The following is a 21604-nucleotide window of genomic DNA, read 5'->3' as shown; positions in this document are numbered from 1 at the left end:
GGTGCCCTGTGACAGAGAATTATATGCCCTCCCCCCCATTTTTGCAATATGGACAAAAGGCGCATGCCTTGTGGGGAAGGGGCATAACAAGATTGGTCTCAGAGAAAGCACATGAGATATGAAGATATATCTAGTATACTTGACACTCAATGGTTTGTGGTATTGCAGGGGTGCCCTCCTTAAATGCATATACAGTCACACATGGCATGTTTGTGTAAATGGCATATCAGCAGTCAGCACTAACTGGTGACATGCCATTTGTACAAGTAAGCCATGTGTGACTAATATATAAACATACTTTATTAAATAACACCTCAAACTATCATACCCAGGATTCAAACCTATAACCTGTTAAATTCTAATCAAACACCCTACCCATTGAGCTACTTGATCCTGCATCTATTCTAACCTCCAATAACAGATTCAGTTGCATTTTCCAGCGTGTTTTGTTTGCGCCTTTGCAAATGTCTTACATCGACAAACTTATTTAGTACTATTTTGCAAATAGGGTTACATTGTCGCAACATTGTGTTCCCTAATTGCTTGATTTTTTAAATGCAAAAATTGATAAAGACACCTGATAATTGCTCTGTGGAGTCTTCTTTTGTGTCTACTTCTTATCTACATTTAATTCCCTACCTATAATCAAGGCATTTTTAAATGCTGGGTGCTGCCAGGACGTGAGGCCTACCTAGTCTTTAGATCTGAATTTGAATGTACTTGTGAACTAACTTAATTTCCTACTTCTAAATTCATTCCTAAATTCACTACTTACATTAATCCTGTAGTTGGGCATTTTGAGCCTTCAATTGTGGGCATTGTTTTGTGTCCAGACCAGCAGCTGGTGGTGTGCATTTGCTGGAAAGGCATCGAAGACCTCCGATATGCTGCATCTCCTGATGTGTGTCTGCCTCAAGTGGCTGTCAGCATATGCATGCTAGACACCCCATTCCAAGCTGATTGTGACATCACGGAACATGCATCATAGAACAGGCATGCTAGAACATGGGTCTTCAACCTGCAACCCTCCAGCTGCTGTGGAACTACATATCCCAGCATGCCCTGCCTCAGTTTTAGCATACCTTAATAGCAAAACTGTGGCAGGGCATGCTGGGATGTGTAGTTTCACAGCAGCTGGAGGGCCACAGGATGAAGACCCATGTGCTAGAACCAAACCGCAGGTACATTGAATGCTAGCAAGCTGAATGTTTAAATCCTTTTTGTTCCGCAGCATTCCAATGCGGAAGATTCCATGGAACCAGAGATTATTCCATTGAGAAGGACATGCTGCCTGGATGACTGCACTGTGCAAATTAAATCACGGAGCCAGTTGGCTTGTGGGTGGCTCTGGTGACTGGGTGGTTGGGTGGGCGGTGTGTCGGAGGTGGAGCACATGCAAATGAATGTGTATCATCCAGCTAGTGAGAGAGAAAACTCATGCAGGAGTGTGCCTGCTTGTCAGTGAGTTATGCACCTTGCCAGACGTCAAATCTACATGGAGCAACTGGAGGGGACAAGAGCAGGTTTGGAAAATATAGACAGAAGAGCATATATGCTGGCGCATTCTCCATGATTGTGTCAGCTTATGTTTTGGTGCACTGCACTTTCCTCCACTAAGTTTTAGCCATTTTGTTGAAACGCAAGTGTAGTTGCTTCTCGCTCTTTTGGCTGTGATATTGTATTGTGGTTGAAGAGTCTGCTGGAGGGATTGTTTTCTTCATTGGCGAGAGACTGAAGATATTCCAGGATGGAAGGCTTGGGAACACTATCCGTTTTTCAGTTGTGGAAGAGTTGAAAGACCGGATTGGACTACATTCTATAGTAAAGGGTATCTTTGTATTTATTAATCCTCCCTTTATATGTGTCTGTCTTTCAATAAAGCTTTGGGCTTGTGATTCCGTCACCCTCTTACACTCCACACCCATAGCCTTATTAACTATTGTATTGTTTAAATGTATAGTGCAGTTCATGATTTATAGTGTAGGCTGACCTGTACTGTAGTTCTTGAACTGTACTATACCGACAGCATTTGTATTGTGATTTGGCTGTGCTGCAACACAGTACTTATGTGTGTAATGTTTATATATGTTTTTTTGCTTCTTTATGTCAATAAAGACTGCTTTTTCAATCCAATATCTGAAAACAATCAATGTTTATCTTTGATGGCAATAGAAGTGGTATGATATTTGCTGCTTTTGAAAGGCAATATCTGATATGTCCCCTATCTGGGAACCATATATTAAATGGCTTTTCAGAAAAGGGAGATGGGAGAAGAGCTTTCAGTACTTGTAGGACCGATGCACATTTCCTATTCTAGCCTCCAAAAACAGATTCAGTTGCATTTTCCAGCGTGTTTTGGATGCGCCTTTGCAAATGTCTTACATCGACAAACTTATTTAGTACTATTTTGCAAATAGGGTTACATTGTTGCAACATTGTGTTCCCTAATTGCTTGATTTTTTAAATGCAACAATTGATAAAAACACCTGATAACTGCTCTGCGGAGTCTTATTTTGTGTCTACTTCTTATCTACATTTAATTCCGTACCTCTAATCAAGGCATTTTTAAATGCTGGCGGCTGCCAGGACGTGAGGCCTACCTAGACTTTAGATCTGAATTTGAATGTACTTGTGAACTAACTTAATTTCCTACTTCTAAATTCATTCCTAAATTCACTACTTACATGAATCCTGTAGTTGGGCATTTTGGGACTTCGATTGTGGGCATTGTTTTGTGTCCAGACCAGCAGCAGGTGGTGTGCATTTGCTGGAAAGGCATCGAAGACCTCCGATATGCTGCATCTCCTGATGTGTGTCTCCCTCAAGTGGCTGTCAGCAAATGCCAGCTAGACACCCCATTCCAAGCTGATTGTGACATCACGGAACATGCATCATAGAACAGGCATGCTAAAACATGGGTCTTCAACCTGCGACCCTCCAGCTGCTGTAGAATTACACATCCCAGCATGCCCTGCCTCAGTTTTAGCATACCTTATAGCAAAACTGTGGCAGGGCGTGCTGGGATGTGTAGTTTCACAGCAGCTGGAGGGCCACAGGATGAAGACCCATGTGCTAGAGCCAAGCCGCAGGTACATTGAATGCTAGCAAGCTGAATATTTAAATCCTTTTTGTTCCGCAGCATTCCAATGCGGAAGATTCCATGGAACCAGAGATCCTTCCATTGAGAAGGACATGCTGCCTGGATGACTACACTGTGCAAATTAAATCACGGAGCCAGTTGGTTTGTGGGTGGCTCTGGTGACTGGGTGGTTGGGTGGGTGGTGTGTCGGAGGTGGAGCACATGCAAATGATTGTGTATCATCCAGCTAGTGAGAGTGAAAACTCATGCAGGAGTGTGCCTGCTTGTCAGTGGGTTATGCACCTTGCCAGACGTTAAATCTACATAGAGCAGCTGGAGGGGACAAGAGCATGTTTGCAAAATATAGATAGAAGAGCATATATGCTGGCGCATTCTCCATGATTGTGTCAGCTTATGTTTTGGTGCACTGCACTTTCCTCCACTAAGTTTTAGCCATTTTTGTTAAGCTCAAGTGTAGTTGCTTCTCGGCCTTTTGGCTGTGATCTTGTATTGTGGTTGAAGGGTCTGCTGGAGGGAGGGATTGCTTTCTTCATTGGCGAAAGACCAAAGATATTCCAGGATGGAAGGCTTGGGAACACTATCCGTTTTTCAATTGTGGAAGAGTTGAAAGACCGGATTGGACTACATTCTATAGTAAAGGATGTCTTTCTATTTATTAATCCTCCCTTTATATGTGTCAGTCTTTCAATAAAGCTTCGGGCTTGTGATTCCCTCACCCTCTTACACTCCACACCCATAGCCTTATTAACTATTGTATTATTGTACAGTTTAAATGTATAGTGCAGTTCATGATTTATAGTGTAGGCTGGCCTGTGCTGTAGTTCTTGAACTGTACTATACCATCAGCATTTCTATTGTGTTTTGGCTGTGCCGCAACGCGGTACTTATGTGTGTAATGTTTATGTATGTTTTTTTGCTTCTTTATGTGCATCGGTCCTACAAGTACTGAAAGCTCTTCTCCCATCTCCCTTTTCTGAAAAGCCATTTAATATATGGTTCCCAGATAGGGGACATATCAGATATTGGATTTCAAAAGCATCAAATATCATACCACTTTTATTGCCATCAAAGATAAACATTGATTGTTTTCAGATATTGGCTTGAAAAAGCAGTCTTTATTGACATAAAAAAAAACATACATAAACATTGCACACATAAATACAGTGTTGCAGCACAGCCAAAACACAATACAAATGCTGACGGTATAGTACAGTTCAAGAACTACAGCACAGGCCAGTCTACACTATAAATCATGAACTGCACTATACATTTAAACTATACAATAATACAACAGTTAATAAGGCTATGGGTGTGGAGTGTAAGAGGGTGAGGGATTCACAAAACCGAAGCTTTATTGTAACACAGACACATATAAGGGGAGGGTCAATAAATAGAAAGATATCCTTTACTATAGAATGTAGTCCAATCCGACCTCTGTGCTCTTCCACAACTGAAAAACAGATAGTGTTCCCAAGCCTTCCATCCTGGAATATCTTTGGTTTTTCGCCAATGAAGAAAACAATCCCTCCCTCCAGCAGACCCTTCAACCACGATACAAGATCACAGCCAAAAGGCCGAGAAGCAACTACACTTGAGCTTAACAAAAATGGCTAAAACTTAGTGGAGGAAAGTGCAGTGCACCAAAACATAAGCTGACACAATCATGGAGAATGCGCCAGCATATATGCTCTTCTATCTATATTTTGCAAACCTGCTCTTGTCCCCTCCAGCTGCTCTATGTAGATTTAACGTCTGGCAAGGTGCATAACCCACTGACAAGCAGGCACACTCCTGCATGAGTTTTCTCTCTCACTAGCTGGATGATACACAATCATTTGCATGCGCTCCACTTCCGACACACCACCCACCCAACCACCCAGTCACCAGAGCCACCCACAAGCCAACTGGCTCCGTGATTTAATTTGCACAGTGTAGTCATCCAGGCAGCATGTCCTTCTCAATGGAAGGATCTCTGGTTCCATGGAATCTTCCGCATTGGAATGCTGCGGAACAAAAAGGATTTAAATATTCAGCTTGCTAGCATTCAATGTACCTGCGGCTTGGCTCTAGCACATGGGTCTTCATCCTGTGGCCCTCCAGCTGCTGTGAAACTACACATCCCAGCATGCCCTGCCACAGTTTTGCTATTAAGGTATGCTAAAACTGAGGCAGGGCATGCTGGGATGTGTAGTTCCACAGCAGCTGGAGGGTCGCAGGTTGAAGACCAATGTTTTAGCATGCCTGTTCTATGATGCATGTTCCATGATGTCACAATCAGCTTGGAATGGGGTGTCTAGCAGGCATTTGCTGACAGCCACTTGAGGGAGACACACATCAGGAGATGCAGCATATCGGAGGTCTGCGATGCCTTTCCAGCAAATGCACACCACCTGCTGCTGGTCTGGACACAAAACAATGCCCACAATCGAAGTCCCAAAATGCCCAACTACAGGATTCATGTAAGTAGTGAATTTAGGAATGAATTTAGAAGTAGGAAATTAAGTTAGTTCACAAGTACATTCAAATTCAGATCTAAAGACTAAACACAAAACACAAAATAAGACTCCACAGAGCAATTATCAGGTGTCTTTATCAATTGTTGCATTTAAAAAATCAAGCAATTAGGGAACACAATGTTGCGACAATGTAACCCTATTTGCAAAATAGTACTAAATAAGTTTGTCGATGTAAGACATTTGCAAAGGCGCAAACAAAACACGCTGGAAAATGCAACTGAATCTGTTTTTGGAGGTTAGAAAAGATGCAGGATCAAGTAGCTCCATGGGTAGGGTGTTTGATTAGAATTCAACAGGTTATAGGTTTGAATCCTGGGTATGATAGTTTGAGATGTTATTTAATAAAGCATGTTTATATATTAGTCACACATTGCTTTTGTACAAATGGCATGTCACCAGTTAGTGCTGACTGCTGATATGCCATTTGCACTAAAACAAATTAAAATGGTAAAAGTTATTGTACTTTAAGTAAAAATAAAAGCTAAAATATCAATCCCAGTTTTGGATTACTTTAATGAACAAAAAAAAAATGCATATAGCAAAGGATAGTTTCAATCTGCCTACCTCTGGGTTATGGACCCAGCATGCTTCCATTACAGTACTCTGCTGCACATGTAAGTGCAAGAGATCCTGAAGCACTCACTCATCATGGGAAAGTACCAATGTGTTTCTTCATTGGTTGATGGAAGAAACATCTTACAAAAACTCTCCACATTATTGACTTTTTAAAATGTGTCTAGGAATCGTTCTAGATGAATGCTAATTAGCCTTTGTCAGTATGGACTTTTACAAAGTGTTGCTGTGGCGCAATCAGTTACTGTGTAAGGCTATTAACCAAAAGGTTGGTGGTTCAATCCCACCCAGGGACGTAATTGACCTTGTTATCAGATTTTGGTGATCTTTATGTAGACAAGTCAAAATTTCAAACCCCCTCTTATGGTGTAGGGTACCTGGCCTTCTCTGATGTAATCAGAGTTAGATTTGATTCAGTGATTTTATAAAAACAGCTAGGAAGCACAATTTAGCAGTGGGTTGCAGAGAAAAAGAAATATGCTGGCAAAAAAATCCAATTGAGTGATTAAACAGCTCTTCATTTTCTGGCTTTATTTTTATGCTAACAAATTTGTTCTCTGAAAAGTGTCCACAAAGCCAAGTTTCTGATTAACACCTTTGTAGGGATGGTTTTTAACCTATTACTAAATTAAACTTGCTTCATTGGAAAGGCAGCAAGATGCATCCTCATTTCAATATCTACTGAAATAATACAGGTTGACACCAGGAAACATTAACGCCACTGCATCCTTTGTGCTTTCTCATGTGGAAGTCTGTTTAATGTGAAAACAAGGTGATATCTAATTAGCACACAGGTAAGGAATTAAGAAAATCTTTATTTAAGGGTGAAGATGTTTCTCACAAAATCGTTGCCCCAATGCATCATTGAAATTCAAGCTGGAAAGATGATTTTAATATATCACTTGTACATTTTGTATTGCTCTTCTGGTGACAATGTAGTTTGTTTTTGTCAATTACCATTTTAATAATCGGGTAAAGAAAATTAAGTGGATTTTTGAAAGAAAACAATACTGTCAATATACTATTAAAACAAATGAAAATGGTAAAAGTTATTGTACTTTAAGTAAAAATAAAAGAGCAAAAATATCAATCCCAGTTTTGGATTACTTTAATTAACAAAAAAAAAAACGCATATAGCAGAGGATAGTTTCAATCTGCCTACCTCTGTGCTATGGACCCAGCATGCTTCCATTACAGTACTCTGCTGCACATGTAATTGCAAGAGATCCTGAAGCACTCACTCATCATGGGAAAGTACCAATGTGTTTCTTCATTGGTTGATGGAAGAAACATCTTACAAAAACTCTCCAGATTATTGACTATTTAAAGTTTTTCAAGGAAACGTTCTAGATGAATGCTTATTAGCCTTTGTCAGTATATACTTTTGCAAAGTGTCGCTGTGGCGCAATCAGTTAGTGTGTACGGCTATTAACCAAAAGGTTGGTGGTTCAATCCCACCCAGGGATGTAATTGACCTTGTTATCAGATTTTGGTGATCTTTAAGTAGACAAGTCAAAATTTCAAAAACCCCTGTTATGGTGTAGGGTACCTGGCCTTCTCTGATGTAATCAGAGTTAGATTTGATTCAGTGATTTTATAAAAACAGCTAGGAAGCACAATTTAGCAGTGGTTTGCAGAGAAAAAGAAATATGCTGGCAAAAAAATCCAATTGAGTGATTAAACAGCTCTTCATTTTCTGGCTTTATTTTTATGCTAACAAATTTGTTCTCTGAAAAGTGTCCACAAAGCCAAGTATCTGATTAACATCTTTGTAGGGATGGTTTTTCACCTATTACTAAATTAAACTTGCTTCATTGGAAAGGCAGCAAGATGCATCCTCATTTCAATATCTCCTGAAATAATACAGGTTGACACCAGGAAACATTAACGCCACTGCATCCTTGCTGCTTTCTCATGTGGAAGTCTGTTTAATGTGAAAACAAGGTGATATCTAATTAGCACACAGGTAAGGAATTAAGAAAATCTTTATTTAAGGGTGAAGATGTTTCTCACAAAATCGTTGCCCCAATGCATCATTGAAATTCAAGCTGGAAAGATGATTTTAATATATCACTTGTACATTTTGTATTGCTCTTCTGGTGACAATGTAGTTTGTTTTTGTCAATTACCATTTTAATAATAGGGTAAAGAAAATTAAGTGGATTTTTGAAAGAAAACAATACTGTCAATATACTATTAAAACAAATTAAAATGGTAAAAGCTATTGTACTTTAAGTAAAAATAAAAGAGCAAAAATATCAATCCCAGTTTTGGATTACTTTAATTAACAAAAAAAAATGCATATAGCAGAGGATAGTTTCAATCTGCCTACCTCTGGGTTAAGGGGCCCAGCATGCTTCCATTGCAGTACTCTGCTGCACATGTAAGTGCAAGAGATCCTGAAGCACTCACTCATCATGGGAAAGTACCAATGCGTTTCTTCATTGGTTGATGGAAGAAACATCTTACAAAAACTCTCCAGATTATTGACTTTTTAAAGTTTTCTAGGAAACGTTCTAGATGAATGCTTATTAGCCTTTGTCAGTATGTACTTTTGCAAAGTGTCTCGGTTGTGCAATCGGTTAGTGTGTTTGGTTATTAACCAAAGGGTTGGTGGTTCAATCCCACCCAGGGATGTTATTGACCATGTCATCAGATTTTGGTGATCTTTAAGTAGACAAGTCAAAATTTCAAACCCCCTCTTATGGTGTAGGGTACCTGGCCTACTCTGATGTAATCAGAGTTAGATTTGATTAAGTGATTTTATAAAAGAACAGCTAGGAAGCACAACTTAGCAGTGGGTTGCAGAGAAAAAGAAATACGCTTGCAGAAAAATCCAATTGAGTGATTAAACAGCTCTTCATTTTCTGGCTTTATTTTTATGCTAACTAATTTGTTCTCTGAAAAGTGTCCACAAAGCCAAGTATCTGATTAACACCTTTGTAGGGATGGTTTTTCACCTATTACTAAATTAAACTTGCTTCATTGGAAAGGCAGCAAGTGATGTCATCCAAGCAGTGGGTCAAAGTTGGCTTCAACCCTCGTCTGCTTATGAAAAGAGAAAAGGGATATGCAGGGCATGGCGGCCTTTTGCGACGCTTGGATGACCCCTAGTTCGCATTAAACACCCCCACCCTCCTTCGGTGTGGGGCTCATGTTGGCCATGCCCCAGCCCCTGAAGCATTCAAGCTGATTTCTTGCAGCAGCTGGGTACTGTAACAGCTCCAGAGCTGCTCTGTAAGGCAAGTAAAAGGGTGTGGGCCCTGCAGCACTACCTGTAGTTTGCATTGTGCATTGGAAGGCACAAAGTAAGCAGACGGGAGGAGAAGTCAGGATAGTGCACAAGGTTATAGAAGGGAGGGGCTCAAGAAAAGAGAAGTGGAAACAGACAGCATACTAGGCTGGAGAGAGACCTGAGACAAAGAGATCTGAATTATACGAGAGCCGTCCAGGGGAAACACAAATTATGCAGTCAAGTTTCCCACATTTGGGGAAATCGCAAGGGGCAGCACACCCAGAGTGCAATGGGTGAGCCTTGCCCTGGGAGAAGCACCTTCATGATCATAGTATCTCACCTGGCAGGTTAGTAGGAGTTGGGCTAGAGCTGGGGAGGGTCGCTGCTCGGGCACTACCTTTCAAGTGAAGGAGATCCAACTGAGGCAGCACAAGGGAACTCTCAAAAGAAGAACAAGGCTAGAGGAAGATCTGAGACAAAGAAATCTGACTTTACCAGAGCTGACCAGAGGAAAGCACAAACACAGTCCACCACTACCACAAATAATGCAGTCGAGTTTCCCACATTTGGGGAAATCACAGGGGTCAGCATACCCAAAATGCAATGAATGAACCTCACCCTGGGAAAACAATCTTCATGACAATAGTATCTCCTATGCAAAATAAGTATGATTTGGGATAGGGCTGGGGAGGGCCGCTGCTCAGGCACATCTCTGTCAAGTAAAGGAGATTCAACTGAGGCAGCACAAGGGAACTCTCATCTGGGGACAACAACTGCAGGGAGAACACATATTTTCAGATGAACATGGGGTGGCAGAAGGCTGCCTAATACTGAAGCACCCCCAAACAACAAACCAAATGCAACAACTAGTGCAAGCATTCCTGGGGGATGGCCTGCAGCAGATGGATTTGAATATGGTGATGTCATCCAAGCAGTGGGTCAAAGTTGGCTTCAACCCTCGTCTGCATATGAAAAGAGAAAAGGAGCGTGCAGGGCATGGAGGCCTTTTGTGGTGCTTGGATGACCCCTAGTTCGCATTAAGCACCCCCACCCTCCTTCGGTGTGGGGCTCATGTTGGCCATTCCCCAGCCCCTGAAGCATTCAAGCTGATTTCTTGCAGCAGCTGGGCACTGTAACAGCTCCAGAGCTGCTCTGAAAAGCAAGTAAAAGGGTGTGGGCCCTGCAGCACTACCCGTAGTTTGCATTGTGCATTGGGAGGCACAAAGTAAGCAGACGGGAGGAGAAGTCAGGATAGTGCACAAGGGTATAGAAGGGAGGGGCTCAAGAAAAAAGAAGTGGAACCAGACAGCAAACTAGGCTGGAGAGAGACCTGAGACAAAGAGATCTGAATTACATGAGAGCCGACCAGGGAAAACTCAAATTATGCAGTCAAGTTTCCCACATTTGGGGAAATCGCAGGGGCAGCACACCCAGAGTGCAATGGGTGAGCCTTGCCCTGGGAGAAGCAACTTCATGATCATAGTATCTCACCTGGCAGGTAAGTAGGAGTTGGGCTAGAGCTGGGGAGGGTCGCTGCTCGGGCACCCCCCTGTCAAGTGAAGGAGATCCAACTGAGGCAGCACAAGGGAACTCTCGAAAGAAGAACAAGGCTAGAGGAAGATCTGAGACAAAGAAATCTGAATTTTACCAGAGCTGACCAGAGGAAAGCACAAACACAGTCCCCCACTACCACAAATAATGCAGTCGAGTTTCCCACATTTGGGGAAATCACAGGGGTCAGCATACCCAGAATGCAATGAATGAACCTAACCCTGGGAGAACAATCTTCATGACCATGGTATCTCCTATGCAAAATAAGTATGATTTGGGATAGGGCTGGGGAGGGCCGTTGCTCAGGCACATCTCTGTCAAGTAAGTTGCATTTGATTTGTTGTTTGGGGGTGCTTCAGTATTAGGCAGCCTTCTGCCCTACCATGTTCATCTGAAAATATGTGTTCTCCCTGCAGTTGTTGTCCCCAGATGAGAGTTCCCTTGTGCTGCCTCAGTTGAATCTCCTTTTGGAGAAGACCTCAATAAGATTGTAGCTGATCTGGCTACTGCTAAAACAGCTTGCCTACCTAGTATGACTCCTACCACGCAGAAGGCTAAAAGTACTTTTCTTGGCCCTTTCATCCTCCAGGTAAAGCGTACCCAAGGTCAGGCATACCCAAAGCAAGCTCATGTTTCCAGACCTGCCAAGCCCAGACTGAAGCAATCCTGGGCTGCCCATCAGCCTGCTTCCAAAACGGACAAGCCTGCCGCATGACGGTGCAGGCCTCCCTCTGGGGGATCCCAGGGTGGGGGGCCCGACTTCTAGGTTTGGCAAAGAAAGGTATAATTCTAAGCTAGAGAATTCTGTTTGGAGCTCACCTTGTACTTTGTGAAGAAATAATCAGCATTGTGGCTGAGCAGATACATGTAGTGTGTGGCTGCAAACTGCATGGATCTGCTGCGTTGTAATGCTGATTCTTTTTTTTTGCAAAGTACCAATAGCTTCATATAATGTTCACAATTTTTATGCAGGATCAAATAGCTCAATAGGTAGGGTGTTTGATTAGAATTCAACAGGTTATAGGTTTGAATCCTGGGTATGGTAGTTTGAGATGTGTTATTTAATAAAGTATGTTGTTCTGACTGCCGGCATCCTATCACCTGGGATATCATACTAAATAAATGGAGTTGATCAAATTTTTTTTTTTTAACTAGGGACAATTTCCAGATACTTCTCTTTATAACTGAGATTGCCCCCTGGAACTTCACATCAGTTGACAACTATGCATGAGTGGGCAGTGCTTGCCCTGGATCTGTCCACCCATTTATGTGCCGCCATAAAATAAAGCATGACTAACAGTTATCCTGGGCGTACACTACACAATTATCTGTCAGGCTATCTATCCAGTCTGGATGGATGGAATGAAAATCTGGTAATGTATAGGAGCAAATGTCAATTAACCATTTGCTCCCAAACACTAGAAAAGTGGTCAAAAATGGTCATTACACAAATTGGTTAAACCCAAAATTTAACCAATTTGTTTAGGGGACCATTTTTGTCCATTTTTTAGTGTTTGAGAGTAAATCGTTGATGGTCATTTGCTCACATAGATAACCGGATTTCTATTCCAACCAGCCAGTGTTGGAGAGATGGTCTGCCAGATTACATAATGCATACCAGAGCCATAACTAGACTTTTTGGTGCCCTGTGACAGAGAATTATATGCCCTCCCCCCCATTTTTGCAATATGGACAAAAGGCGCATGCCTTGTGGGGAAGGGGCATAACAAGATTGGTCTCAGAGAAAGCACATGAGATATGAAGATATATCTAGTATACTTGACACTCAATGGTTTGTGGTTTTGCAGGGGTGCCCTCCTTAAATGCATATACAGTCACACATGGCATGTTTGTGTAAATGGCATATCAGCAGTCAGCACTAACTGGTGACATGCCATTTGTACAAGTAAGCCATGTGTGACTAATATATAAACATACTTTATTAAATAACACCTCAAACTATCATACCCAGGATTCAAACCTATAACCTGTTAAATTCTAATCAAACACCCTACCCATTGAGCTACTTGATCCTGCATCTATTCTAACCTCCAAAAACAGATTCAGTTGCATTTTCCAGCGTGTTTTGTTTGCGCCTTTGCAAATGTCTTACATCGACAAACTTATTTAGTACTATTTTGCAAATAGGGTTACATTGTCGCAACATTGTGTTCCCTAATTGCTTGATTTTTTAAATGCAAAAATTGATAAAGACACCTGATAATTGCTCTGTGGAGTCTTCTTTTGTGTCTACTTCTTATCTACATTTAATTCCCTACCTATAATCAAGGCATTTTTAAATGCTGGGTGCTGCCAGGACGTGAGGCCTACCTAGTCTTTAGATCTGAATTTGAATGTACTTGTGAACTAACTTAATTTCCTACTTCTAAATTCATTCCTAAATTCACTACTTACATTAATCCTGTAGTTGGGCATTTTGAGCCTTCAATTGTGGGCATTGTTTTGTGTCCAGACCAGCAGCTGGTGGTGTGCATTTGCTGGAAAGGCATCGAAGACCTCCGATATGCTGCATCTCCTGATGTGTGTCTGCCTCAAGTGGCTGTCAGCAAATGCATGCTAGACACCCCATTCCAAGCTGATTGTGACATCACGGAACATGCATCATAGAACAGGCATGCTAGAACATGGGTCTTCAACCTGCGACCCTCCAGCTGCTGTGGAACTACATATCCCAGCATGCCCTGCCTCAGTTTTAGCATACCTTAAAAGCAAAACTGTAGCAGGGCATGCTGGGATGTGTAGTTTCACAGCAGCTGGAGGGCAACAGGATGAAGACCCATGTGCTAGAACCAAACCGCAGGTACATTGAATGCTAGCAAGCTGAATGTTTAAATCCTTTTTGTTCCGCAGCATTCCAATGCGGAAGATTCCATGGAACCAGAGATTATTCCATTGAGAAGGACATGCTGCCTGGATGACTGCACTGTGCAAATTAAATCACGGAGCCAGTTGGCTTGTGGGTGGCTCTGGTGACTGGGTGGTTGGGTGGGCGGTGTGTCGGAGGTGGAGCACATGCAAATGAATGTGTATCATCCAGCTAGTGAGAGAGAAAACTCATGCAGGAGTGTGCCTGCTTGTCAGTGAGTTATGCACCTTGCCAGACGTCAAATCTACATGGAGCAACTGGAGGGGACAAGAGCAGGTTTGGAAAATATAGACAGAAGAGCATATATGCTGGCGCATTCTCCATGATTGTGTCAGCTTATGTTTTGGTGCACTGCACTTTCACTAAGTTTTAGCCATTTTGTTTAAACGCAAGTGTAGTTGCTTCTCGCTCTTTTGGCTGTGATATTGTATTGTGGTTGAAGAGTCTGCTGGAGGGATTGTTTTCTTCATTGGCGAGAGACTGAAGATATTCCAGGATGGAAGGCTTGGGAACACTATCCGTTTTTCAGTTGTGGAAGAGTTGAAAGACCGGATTGGACTACATTCTATAGTAAAGGGTATCTTTGTATTTATTAATCCTCCCTTTATATGTGTCTGTCTTTCAATAAAGCTTTGGGCTTGTGATTCCGTCACCCTCTTACACTCCACACCCATAGCCTTATTAACTATTGTATTGTTTAAATGTATAGTGCAGTTCATGATTTATAGTGTAGGCTGACCTGTGCTGTAGTTCTTGAACTGTACTATACCGACAGCATTTGTATTGTGTTTTGGCTGTGCTGCAACACAGTACTTATGTGTGTAATGTTTATGTATGTTTTTTTGCTTCTTTATGTCAATAAAGACTGCTTTTTCAATCCAATATCTGAAAACAATCAATGTTTATCTTTGATGGCAATAGAAGTGGTATGATATTTGCTGCTTTTGAAAGGCAATATCTGATATGTCCCCTATCTGGGAACCATATATTAAATGGCTTTTCAGAAAAGGGAGATGGGAGAAGAGCTTTCAGTACTTGTAGGACCGATGCACATTTCCTATTCTAGCCTCCAAAAACAGATTCAGTAGCATTTTCCAGCGTATTTTGGATGCGCCTTTGCAAATGTCTTACATCGACAAACTTATTTAGTACTATTTTGCAAATAGGGTTACATTGTTGCAACATTGTGTTCCCTAATTGCTTGATTTTTTAAATGCAACAATTGATAAAAACACCTGATAACTGCTCTGCGGAGTCTTATTTTGTGTCTACTTCTTATCTACATTTAATTCCGTACCTCTAATCAAGGCATTTTTAAATGCTGGCGGCTGCCAGGACGTGAGGCCTACCTAGACTTTAGATCTGAATTTGAATGTACTTGTGAACTAACTTAATTTCCTACTTCTAAATTCATTCCTAAATTCACTACTTACATGAATCCTGTAGTTGGGCATTTTGGGACTTCGATTGTGGGCATTGTTTTGTGTCCAGACCAGCAGCAGGTGGTGTGCATTTGCTGGAAAGGCATCGAAGACCTCCGATATGCTGCATCTCCTGATGTGTGTCTCCCTCAAGTGGCTGTCAGCAAATGCCTGCTAGACACCCCATTCCAAGCTGATTGTGACATCACGGAACATGCATCATAGAACAGGCATGCTAAAACATGGGTCTTCAACCTGCGACCCTCCAGCTGCTGTGGAACTACACATCCCAGCATGCCCTGCCTCAGTTTTAGCATACCTTATAGCAAAACTGTGGCAGGGCATGCTGGGATGTGTAGTTTCACAGCAGCTGGAGGGCCACAGGATGAAGACCCATGTGCTAGAGCCAAGCCGCAGGTACATTGAATGCTAGCAAGCTGAATATTTAAATCCTTTTTGTTCCGCAGCATTCCAATGCGGAAGATTCCATGGAACCAGAGATCCTTCCATTGAGAAGGACATGCTGCCTGGATGACTACACTGTGCAAATTAAATCACGGAGCCAGTTGGTTTGTGGGTGGCTCTGGTGACTGGGTGGTTGGGTGGGTGGTGTGTCGGAGGTGGAGCACATGCAAATGATTGTGTATCATCCAGCTAGTGAGAGTGAAAACTCATGCAGGAGTGTGCCTGCTTGTCAGTGGGTTATGCACCTTGCCAGACGTTAAATCTACATAGAGCAGCTGGAGGGGACAAGAGCATGTTTGCAAAATATAGATAGAAGAGCATATATGCTGGCGCATTCTCCATGATTGTGTCAGCTTATGTTTTGGTGCACTGCACTTTCCTCCACTAAGTTTTAGCCATTTTTGTTAAGCTCAAGTTTAGTTGCTTCTCGGCCTTTTGGCTGTGATCTTGTATTGTGGTTGAAGGGTCTGCTGGAGGGAGGGATTGCTTTCTTCATTGGCGAAAGACCAAAGATATTCCAGGATGGAAGGCTTGGGAACACTATCCGTTTTTCAATTGTGGAAGAGTTGAAAGACCGGATTGGACTACATTCTATAGTAAAGGATGTCTTTCTATTTATTAATCCTCCCCTTATATGTGTCAGTCTTTCAATAAAGCTTCGGGCTTGTGATTCCCTCACCCTCTTACACTCCACACCCATAGCCTTATTAACTGTTGTATTATTGTACAGTTTAAATGTATAGTGCAGTTCATGATTTATAGTGTAGGCTGGCCTGTGCTGTAGTTCTTGAACTGTACTATACCATCAGCATTTCTATTGTGTTTTGGCTGTGCCGCAACGCGGTACTTATGTGTGTAATGTTTATGTATGTTTTTTTGCTTCTTTATGTGCATCGGTCCTACAAGTACTGAAAGCTCTTCTCCCATCTCCCTTTTCTGAAAAGCCATTTAATATATGGTTCCCAGATAGGGGACATATCAGATATTGGATTTCAAAAGCATCAAATATCATACCACTTTTATTGCCATCAAAGATAAACATTGATTGTTTTCAGATATTGGCTTGAAAAAGCAGTCTTTATTGACATAAAAAAAAACATACATAAACATTGCACACATAAATACAGTGTTGCAGCACAGCCAAAACACAATACAAATGCTGACGGTATAGTACAGTTCAAGAACTACAGCACAGGCCAGTCTACACTATAAATCATGAACTGCACTATACATTTAAACTATACAATAATACAACAGTTAATAAGGCTATGGGTGTGGAGTGTAAGAGGGTGAGGGATTCACAAAACCGAAGCTTTATTGTAACACAGACACATATAAGGGGAGGGTCAATAAATAGAAAGATATCCTTTACTATAGAATGTAGTCCAATCCGACCTCTGTGCTCTTCCACAACTGAAAAACAGATAGTGTTCCCAAGCCTTCCATCCTGGAATATCTTTGGTCTTTCGCCAATGAAGAAAACAATCCCTCCCTCCAGCAGACCCTTCAACCACGATACAAGATCACAGCCAAAAGGCCGAGAAGCAACTACACTTGAGCTTAACAAAAATGGCTAAAACTTAGTGGAGGAAAGTGCAGTGCACCAAAACATAAGCTGACACAATCATGGAGAATGCGCCAGCATATATGCTCTTCTATCTATATTTTGCAAACCTGCTCTTGTCCCCTCCAGCTGCTCTATGTAGATTTAACGTCTGGCAAGGTGCATAACCCACTGACAAGCAGGCACACTCCTGCATGAGTTTTCTCTCTCACTAGCTGGATGATACACAATCATTTGCATGCGCTCCACTTCCGACACACCACCCACCCAACCACCCAGTCACCAGAGCCACCCACAAGCCAACTGGCTCCGTGATTTAATTTGCACAGTGTAGTCATCCAGGCAGCATGTCCTTCTCAATGGAAGGATCTCTGGTTCCATGGAATCTTCCGCATTGGAATGCTGCGGAACAAAAAGGATTTAAATATTCAGCTTGCTAGCATTCAATGTACCTGCGGCTTGGCTCTAGCACATGGGTCTTCATCCTGTGGCCCTCCAGCTGCTGTGAAACTACACATCCCAGCATGCCCTGCCACAGTTTTGCTATTAAGGTATGCTAAAACTGAGGCAGGGCATGCTGGGATGTGTAGTTCCACAGCAGCTGGAGGGTCGCAGGTTGAAGACCCATGTTTTAGCATGCCTGTTCTATGATGCATGTTCCATGATGTCACAATCAGCTTGGAATGGGGTGTCTAGCAGGCATTTGCTGACAGCCACTTGAGGGAGACACACATCAGGAGATGCAGCATATCGGAGGTCTTCGATGCCTTTCCAGCAAATGCACACCACCTGCTGCTGGTCTGGACACAAAACAATGCCCACAATCGAAGTCCCAAAATGCCCAACTACAGGATTCATGTAAGTAGTGAATTTAGGAATGAATTTAGAAGTAGGAAATTAAGTTAGTTCACAAGTACATTCAAATTCAGATCTAAAGACTAAACACAAAACACAAAATAAGACTCCACAGAGCAATTATCAGGTGTCTGCATTGTTGCATTTAAAAAATCAAGCAATTAGGGAACACAATGTTGCGACAATGTAACCCTATTTGCAAAATAGTACTAAATAAGTTTGTCGATGTAAGACATTTGCAAAGGCGCAAACAAAACACGCTGGAAAATGCAACTGAATCTGTTTTTGGAGGTTAGAAAAGATGCAGGATCAAGTAGCTCCATGGGTAGGGTGTTTGATTAGAATTCAACAGGTTATAGGTTTGAATCCTGGGTATGATAGTTTGAGGTGTTATTTAATAAAGTATGTTTATATATTAGTCACACATGGCTTACTTGTACAAATGGCATGTCACCAGTTAGTGCTGACTGCTGATATGCCATTTGCACTAAAACAAATTAAAATGGTAAAAGTTATTGTACTTTAAGTAAAAATAAAAGCTAAAATATCAACCCCAGTTTTGGATTACTTTAATGAACAAAAAAAAAATGCATATAGCAAAGGATAGTTTCAATCTGCCTACCTCTGGGTTATGGGCCCAGCATGCTTCCATTGCAGTACTCTGCTGCACATGTAAGTGCAAGAGATCCTGAAGCACTCACTCATCATGCGAAAGTACCAATGTGTTTCTTCATTGGTTGCTGGAAGAAACATCTTACAAAAACTCTCCAGATTATTGACTTTTTAAAGTTTTTCTAGGAAACGTTCTAGATGAATGCTTATTAATCTTTGTCAGTATGTACTTTTCGCAAAGTGTCTCTGTGGCGCAATCGGATAGTGTGTTCAGCTATGAATCAAAAGGTTGGTGGTTCAATCCCACCCAGGGACGTAATTGACCTTGTAATCAGATTTTGGTGATATTTAAGTAGACAAGTCAAAATTGCAAACCCCCTCTTATGGTGTAGGGTACCTGGCCTTCTCTGATGTAATCAGATTTGATTAAGTGATTTTATAAAAAAACAGCTAGGAAGCACAATTTAGCAGTGGGTTGCAGAGAAAAAGAAAAATGCTGGCAGAAAAATCCAATTGAGTGATTAAACAGCTCTTCATTTTCTGGCTTTATTTTTATGATAACAAATTTGTTCTCTGAAAAGTGTCCACAAAGCCAAGTATCTGATTAACATCTTTGTAGGGATGTTTTTTCACCTATTACTAAATTAAACTTGCTTCATTGGAAAGGCAGCAAGATGCATCCTCATTTCAATATCTACGGAAATAATACAGGTTGACACCAGGAAACATTAACGCCACTGCATGTTTGCTGTTTTCTCATGTGGAAGTCTGTTTAATGTGAAAACAAGGTGATATCTAATTAGCACACAGGTAAGGAATTAAGAAAATCTTTATTTAAGGGTGAAGATGTTTCTCACAAAATCGTTGCCCCAATGCATCATTGAAATTCAAGCTGGAAAGATGATTTTAATATATCACTTGTACATTTTGTATTGCTCTTCTGGTGACAATGTAGTTTGTTTTTGTCAATTACCATTTTAATAATAGGGTAAAGAAAATTAAGTGGATTTTTGAAAGAAAACAATACTGTCAATATACTATTAAAACAAATTAAAATGGTAAAAGTTATTGTACTTTAAGTAAAAATAAAAGCTAAAATATCAATCCCAGTTTTGGATTACTTTAATGAACAAAAAAAAAATGCATATAGCAAAGGATAGTTTCAATCTGCCTACCTCTGGGTTATGGGCCCAGCATGCTTCCATTGCAGTACTCTGCTGCACATGTAAGTGCAAGAGATCCTGAAGCACTCACTCATCATGCAAAAGTACCAATGTGTTTCTTCATTGGTTGCTGGAAGAAACATCTTACAAAAACTCTCCAGATTATTGACTTTTTAAAGTTTTTCTAGGAAACGTTCTAATGAATGCTTATTAGTCTTTGTCAGTATGGACTTTTTGCAAAGTGTCTCTGTGGCGCAATCGGTTAGTGTGTTCAGCTGTTAATCAAAACGTTGGTGGTTCAATCCCACCCAGGGACGTAATTGACCTTGTGATCAGATTTTGGTGATATTTAAGTAGACAAGTCAAAATTGCAAACCCCCTCTTATGGTGTAGGGTACCTGGCCTTCTCTGATGTAATCAGAGTTAGATTTGATTAAGTGATTTTATAAAAAATCAGCTAGGAAGCACAATTTAGCAGTGGGTTGCAGAGAAAAAGAAAAATGCTGGCAGAAAAATCCAATTGAGTGATTAAACAGCTCTTCATTTTCTGGCTTTATTTTTATGATAACAAATTTGTACTCTGAAAAGTGTCCACAAAGCCAAGTATCTGATTAACATCTTTGTAGGGATGGTTTTTCACCTATTACTAAATTAAACTTGCTTCATTGGAAAGGCAGCAAGATGCATCCTCATTTCAATATCTACGGAAATAATACAGGTTGACACCAGGAAACATTAACGCCACTGCATCTTTGCTGTTTTCTCATGTGGAAGTCTGTTTAATGTGAAAACAAGGTGATATCTAATTAGCACACAGGTAAGGAATTAAGAAAATCTTTATTTAAGGGTGAAGATGTTTCTCACAAAATCGTTGCCCCAATGCATCATTGAAATTCAAGCTGGAAAGATGATTTTAATATATCACTTGTACATTTTGTATTGCTCTTCTGGTGACAATGTAGTTTGTTTTTGTCAATTACCATTTTAATAATCGGGTAAAGAAAATTAATTGGATTTTTGAAAGAAAACAATACTGTCAATATACTATTAAAACAAATTAAAATGGTAAAAGTTATTGTACTTTAAGTAAAAATAAAAGAGCAAAAATATCAATCCCAGTTTTGGATTACTTTAATTAACAAAAAAAATGCATATAGCAGAGGATAGTTTCAATCTGCCTACCTCTGGGTTATGGACCCAGCATGCTTCCATTACAGTACTCTGCTGCACATGTAAGTGCAAGAGATCCTGAAGCACTCACTCATCATGGGAAAGTACCAATGTGTTTCTTCATTGGTTGATGGAAGAAACATCTTACAAAAACTCTCCACATTATTGACTTTTTAAAATGTTTCTAGGAATCGTTCTAGATGAATGCTTATTAGCCTTTGTCAGTATATACTTTTGCAAAGTGTCGCTGTGGCGCAATCAGTTAGTGTGTAAGGCTATTAACCAAAAGGTTGGTGGTTCAATCCCACTCAGGGACTTAATTGACCTTGTTATCAGATTTTGGTGATCTTTAAGTAGACAAGTCAAAATTTCAAACCCCCTGTTATGGTGTAGGGTACCTGGCCTTCTCTGATGTAATCAGAGTTAGATTTGATTCAGTGATTTTATAAAAACAGCTAGGAAGCACAATTTAGCAGTGGGTTGCAGAGAAAA

The 21604-nt window shown here is 41.0% G+C and overlaps 4 non-coding genes across 4 annotated transcripts; all 4 read right to left on the bottom strand.

Moving 5' to 3' along the window:
• Positions 1-9615: 9615 nt before the first annotated feature.
• Positions 9616-9779, bottom strand: LOC135045154 (U1 spliceosomal RNA). The gene has a single exon (XR_010237683.1). It is a non-coding gene; the product is annotated as a U1 spliceosomal RNA (small nuclear RNA).
• A 150-nt stretch (positions 9780-9929) lies between these two features.
• LOC135044972 (U1 spliceosomal RNA) lies at positions 9930-10093 on the bottom strand. Its single transcript, XR_010237508.1, has one exon. It is a non-coding gene; the product is annotated as a U1 spliceosomal RNA (small nuclear RNA).
• A 674-nt stretch (positions 10094-10767) lies between these two features.
• LOC135044406 (U1 spliceosomal RNA) lies at positions 10768-10930 on the bottom strand. Its single transcript, XR_010237010.1, has one exon. It is a non-coding gene; the product is annotated as a U1 spliceosomal RNA (small nuclear RNA).
• Positions 10931-11082: 152 nt separating this feature from the next.
• On the bottom strand, positions 11083-11246 carry LOC135044871 (U1 spliceosomal RNA). The gene has a single exon (XR_010237407.1). It is a non-coding gene; the product is annotated as a U1 spliceosomal RNA (small nuclear RNA).
• Positions 11247-21604: the final 10358 nt, after the last annotated feature.

This window comes from Pseudophryne corroboree, unplaced genomic scaffold (assembly GCF_028390025.1).
Source record: "Pseudophryne corroboree isolate aPseCor3 unplaced genomic scaffold, aPseCor3.hap2 scaffold_90, whole genome shotgun sequence".
Taxonomy (NCBI): domain Eukaryota; kingdom Metazoa; phylum Chordata; class Amphibia; order Anura; family Myobatrachidae; genus Pseudophryne; species Pseudophryne corroboree.
The sequence above is the reverse complement of the archived record's forward strand: the minus strand, read 5'-3'. Positions and strand labels throughout refer to the sequence as shown.